General features: G+C 48.7%; 1 pseudogene; it reads left to right on the top strand.

The window, feature by feature from the left end:
- The first annotated feature begins 255 nt into the window (after nt 1-255).
- Nucleotides 256-1457, top strand: LOC105074770 (ral GTPase-activating protein subunit beta pseudogene; annotated as a pseudogene).
- Nucleotides 1458-5956: the final 4499 nt, after the last annotated feature.

Genomic DNA, 5956 nt, shown 5'->3' with positions numbered 1-5956 from the left:
ACAATTTTGGTTTTAAAAAAACTTATATACAAATGTTCACAGCAGAATTAATCCTAATAGGAAAAAAGACTACAAAAAATTAAGGAATGGCATGGCCCAGCAAATTGCTTATGAAACACACCTTGAACAACAAAGTGAGGAGGAATTGCAGAAGAGAAGTTTTCCTGATCCAGTTACAGACTGTAAGCCCCCACATCCTGCCCAGGAATTCCAAACAGCACGTCTTTTTCTTTCACATTTTGGATTTTTGTCCTTGGAAGCTTTGAAGGAACCTGCAAATAGTCGTCTACCTCCTCACTTTATTGCACTTGATTCTACGATACCTGAATTTTTTGATGACATTGGATATCTGGATCTCTTGCCATGTCATCCCTTTGACACAGTTTTTATTTTCTATATGAAGCCAGGTCAGAAAACAAACCAGGAAATTTTAAAGAATGTGGAGTCTTCCAGAAATGTTCTGCCACATTTCCTAGAATTTTTGCTTTCCCTTGGCTGGTCAGTAGATGTGGGCAGACACCCTGGTTGGACTGGTCATGTTTCTACCAGTTGGTCTATTAACAGTTGTGACGATGGTGAAGGATCTGAACAAGATGAAGTGATCTCCTCTGAAGATGTTGGGGCTAGCATTCTCAATGGACAGAAGAAGGTGCTGTATTATGGTGATGCCCTTACAAAAATAGCTTTTGTGGTTCCTTCTCCAGTGGAGTCATTAACTGATTCATTGGAAAGTAACATCTCAGAGTAAGACAGTGATTCAAATATGGATCTTATGCCAGGAATTCTGAAACAGCCATCCCTAACACTTGAGCTTTTCCCAAATCATAATTCCTCACAGAGGCTCAGTCCCAGTTCCAGAATGAAGAGGCTGCCTCAGGGTCGCCCTGTGCCTCCCCTTGGACGTGAGACAAGAGTTTCTGTAGTCTGGGTGGAAAGCTATGATGATACAGAAAACTTTCCCCTCTCAGACCTGATGACAGAAATCAGTACTGGCGTGGAAACTACTGCAAATGGTAGCACTTCTCTGGATCTACTACTGTTGAAAAAGAAGTTCCTGTCATCTTCATCCACCCTTTAAACACTGGATTATTCTGGATAAAAATTCAAGGAGCCACTGGAAAATTTAGCATGGGCATCCCTCTTGTGGATGGCATGATTGTCAGTAGGCGAGCACTCGGTTTTCTGGTGATGCAGACTGCAATTAACATTTGTAGAAGAAAGAGACTGGAGAGTGACTCCTACAGTCCACCACTTGTCTGCCGAAAACAGAAAATCACCGACATTGTCAACAAGTACCGGAACAAGCATTTGGAGCCAGAGTTTTATACTTCACTTTTTCAGGAGGTTGGACTCAAGAACTGCAGTTCTTAGACCACTGTCTGTCTAGGACTATTGTACTCTAGTTTGGGGCTATAATATCAAAGTAAAACAATTTGATAGGTGATCACTGTAAAAATAAAACAAATCACTAGCGCCCCTCCAAAAAAAAATTTCTGATAGGCAAAAATACTCCAAATCTATGGGGACACCAGACCCGCCCCCGAGGCCACGAGAGCCAATCCGCGCGCACGCTTCCAGGCCCCGCCCCGGCGCCCTCCTCCGCTCCGCCCAGCGCCTCCCTCTGACCCCCTGAAGGTCAGCTTGTCAGGCAGTCAGGCGGCAGGCTGTCGGAGCAGCTGGCGGTTCTGCGGTTCTCCCGAGCGGCGCCGGCCCTTCTCCCCCCAGCCAGCTGCAGCGGCGGCAGCGGCGGCAGCGCAGTCCGTTCAGGAGGAGCGGCGCTGGCCGAGCGGCGGCCGCGGAGCTTCTTGTTCAGCGCGGCGGCGGCAGCGGCGCGGCCCCGAGATGGTCCGCGGGCAGGTGTTCGACGTGGGCGGCGCTCCAGCAAGCTGCTACACCGGCGAGGGCTCCCCCGGCGTGGTGTGGTGAGTGTCCGCGCCCCGCGTGCCGCCCGCGCCCTCCCGCGCGGCCCCCCGTCCGGCCTCGGCGGGCGCAGCTGCGGCGTCGGCCCGCGGACCCGCGACCCCAACCCCGAGCCCGGCGCCGACCCCAGCAGGGCTGCCCCGCCGTCCGCGCACCGGGGGTCTCGGGCGGGGCCGGGCGGCTCGCGCTGGGGCGATGCTCGCGGCACTTCCCGGGCCGGCCGTCGCTGGGCGCGGGGAGTGGGGGATTGGGAAGTGGGGGAGGTGGAGGCCGGGACCCGGGCACTCAGGGACCCCCAGAACGGTAACAGGGCCCCAATCCCCGGGCGCTCCCCTCGCGGCCTTCCCTTGACGTCCGACTCTGAAGTTGCGAAGTCCTTCAGATACTCGGGGCGGGGCCGTGGTCTGGAAAGCGGTCGGCAGCGGCGTGTGTGCACAGCCCCGAAATCATCATCTCGTTTGCCCCCGTCGCCTGCGTTTTCCGCTGCCGGCTTTGCTTCAGCCCCTTCTGTGCTGCCAGGGCTGCTCTCCTGCGCAGCCTTTCTAAGCATGAGCGGCACCAGTGTTGGTGTGAAATGTTTAAATCTTGAAGTTTTAAAGTGGACTTTGGTACTATTCCCGTTTCAGGAAGGATGAGTTGGTATTCCTGTCATGATTTCTTAAGGGGTCATTTGGAGTTGGGCCTAATTTGACTTTTTTCCCCTTGTGCCCCACGTGAGCTCCAGTACTAGCATAAGGGCACTCAGACGCTTTAGCACCGTGACTGTGGACTTTTCCAGTTACTGCTTTAGTGCTTAGTATGTATGCAGCCTTGATGGAGTTCTTGCAGAACCGCATGCAGGCTCCCTTGTCTGGCTTCAGATCCCTCAGAAAAGTTCATGGAATGCGGGGAGGGTGTTGTTTTTTGTTTTTTGTTTTTACTAGAACCAGCTACCTGTGGTATTTTGTGCTTATGGAGACTTCTGGAGCTGATATTTTTTAAAGCTTAATGTTTCTCGAAAGACTTAACGATTTTAAGGAAGAATTTTTTTTTCATTTTCTGAACCTTTTCATTAGGAATTTTGCCTTTTCTGTGCAAAGTCCTTTCCTAATCGTTACATAGAGGATATAAAGAGTGGAGTTTGAATTGAGCCTTTACCAGTGGGTGTGGTTTTGATATGAAGACAGGTGCAAGTGACAGTCTAAGCTGTGGAATCCAATCCTGGAAAAGGCATTAGGTGGCAAATTGTGGAGGACTCTGTAGGCAGAACAGAGTTCAATTTTATATTTGTGCAATGGAGAAGCATCAGAGTATTTGAAAAGAGGCAGGCACACGATCAGTTTTGAGATATTTGGAGAATCTAGATAAACACTGGTGGAAATGAGAAAACTGAGGTGAAGAATCAGACTGTGTGACCTTCTAGAGGTGAAGTGATGTAGTGGCATGGGAAATGGAGATGTTAGAGTCAGTGAGGGGCTATCAGAGGAGTGGTGGACTTTTCATCATGGCAGGTATGGGATGAAGCAAAGGATGATGAGGTCTTACAGGGTAAGAGGCTGAAGAGGTGGGATTTGGATTTGGGAGAGATCCTGAGACAGGACGTGGTTGTGTGGTATGAGGAAGGTTGTTAATTCCAAGGCTTCTAGCTTGGGGGCATGGTGGAAGGAATACTGTAGGCAGAGGAGGTTTGTTAAGGAGAAATACTGCGTTCTGGTTTGGACTCGTTAAGTTTATGATGCTAGTTTATGAGGCCCTTTAGGCTATATCTAGAAGTATCCTGAAAATGAAAGGGATATAGCATCTAGATGAAAATCTGTGTAAGTGGTAGTCTCATGTGGATGAACACAGATTCTTATTTGAGGTCATTGGTTAGGTGAAATTGCATGCATATATTCTGTGTGTTTATCTTTTTAGTAAATAATCCATAGCATTTAGTAGATTTTCAAAGCATTCATTATCCCAGAGAGTTTAAGAACCAGGGAGACAGAACAGAAAGAGCAAAGGAGGAACCATGACAAGCAAGTAGTTTTAAGAGGTGGGCAAAGAAGAGGAAGCTGAGGACTGGTGTGATGTATAAGACTCAGGAGAAAAGGAAAAAAAATGGTATGAGAGAAGCTGAAGCTGTATGCTTCATGACCTAATTAAGGTAAGTATGTTGGATAAATTCAGCTTGAAACATTTTCTGACTGTGACTGAGAAGTCGTGGGGTCATCTCCATAGAGATCTTAATTGAAGCCTTGAGAGGGCACAAGATGAGAAAAAATGTGTGAGCTGAGCCGAAGGAATGCCTGACTTCAGGTGTCCATGATGGGCAAGCTAGAGGAGGAGGTGTGGTCAGAGACCAGAGACCCGGGAGTCCACATTGTCAGTGGAGCCAGGGGACATAGTGGTCACTAGGGATCTGTACTGAGAACTGTAGAGAGCACAGCGCAGCTGGAGGACAAGCTGTTGGATTTGTTGACTTTCAGCTCTCCTAAAAACATAGTTTTAACCAAAATTTCGTTGTACTCACATTCCTGGTAGAGTATCCAGTCCTGTTAAGGTGTCTGTGATTGCGGCAGGCTAGTCAGAACTGCCATTTAGCGCACACTTCCTCTTTTTTTTTTTTTTTAAGCATGTCAATTAGTCCTCTTACCCACACTGCAGGGATGTTTCCTTTCACTAAGTGGAAATTTGAGACACAGTGAGGTTACTTCATTTGCCCACAGATACCAAGCTAGGAAGTGGTAGAGCATCTCTGTCTGGTTCCTGAGTGATACTCAACCAAAGATCAGAGTTTAGAAAATACATGCTTTCAATAGTAGAAAATATCTATTGTCTGCTTTCTGTGTGATTTGCTTTGTTAGCCTTTTACAAGAACCTTTCATGCAGGGTCATTCACTTAGAATTCATTGAGCGCCAGTTCCCTGCGAGGACTCAAGGGGCGCCTGCCCTTCAGTAGCTCCTGCTACAGACAGTGGGGTGCAGTTGGGTGGGAGCACAGAAGGCCCGTGGGGAGTGCTTTGGGGACAAAAGGCTGGGCTGGTGTGGGGCTGCCTGTGTCTGGCTTCGCAAACCTTGGCGCTGGGTGTGGATGTATGACTGGGAGTTTGCCTTAAGAAGTGCACACCAGGTAGAGGAGAATGCACATGACAAGGCACGGAGGTCTGAGTGCGGCACATCCGGTCAGGGAAACCAAGAGTTGTCTGGGAAGGGAGGGTGTGGGTGGGCACCTTGGGGAGAGGGCTGGAGGGGAGGCAGCTGGGATGGGCCGGGCTGAGTTCTGAAGGACTTTGTTTTCTAAGCAGCTGGGACTTGACCTGGTAGGTGAAGGTCATTGAAGGATGCCTTTTTTCTGCTGGTTCCTCATCAAATTTTGTGTTTCCCTCATCTCTCATTGACTTCCTACCTACCGTGCTTGTTCTCTCTTCTTTCTGTTTATTTAAGGGTACACAGTGGGTGTGATTTTTTTCCCTATCTCCAGGGGCATTTTAAAATGTATGTGGGTTTTGTTTTGCTTTTTGCTGTTACATTGATTGGAGGTGTTATTGGCCTTCGGTGTGTATGTGGTGGAGGTGGACGTGCCAAATGACCCGCATGCAGTGCGCATGCCACACAGTCAGTCCCTGCACCCGAGGAGCATCCTGTTAAGATGCCAGTGGTGTTTCCCTCCAGCCCATTCTCAAGAAAGGCTGGGCCCTGGGCTGGTCCTGCCTCCTTCTGAGTTTCATCTCCTCCATGACCTTGTCCTTATTACTCTCGGCTCTAGCACTCTCCCCACCACTCCCTGGAACTTTGCTGGGTTTTGGTACCACCTGTTTGGAAGGCAGGACCAGCAGTAGTATAAATCCTCTACAGACGCTCCAGACCAGATTCCTAGTTGTGCTGGCTTAACAGTTAATGTAACTTTTAATAAAGAAGCCTCTTGTTTGGTTTTTGGAGCTCAAAGATGTGAGGACCATCTTATATGAGCAACAGAAAATCCAGAGTCTCTGAACAGTTTTGAGCACAAGTAAAATGCAAACAAAATTCATTTTGATGTTAATAACATCCCTAGTAATGTACTCCTGGTGGTTGG

The sequence above is a fragment of the Camelus bactrianus genome, chromosome 2, assembly GCF_048773025.1.
Source record: "Camelus bactrianus isolate YW-2024 breed Bactrian camel chromosome 2, ASM4877302v1, whole genome shotgun sequence".
Lineage (NCBI taxonomy): Eukaryota > Metazoa > Chordata > Mammalia > Artiodactyla > Camelidae > Camelus > Camelus bactrianus.
Note: the sequence above shows the minus strand (reverse complement) of the source record. Positions and strands in the feature narration are given on the sequence as shown.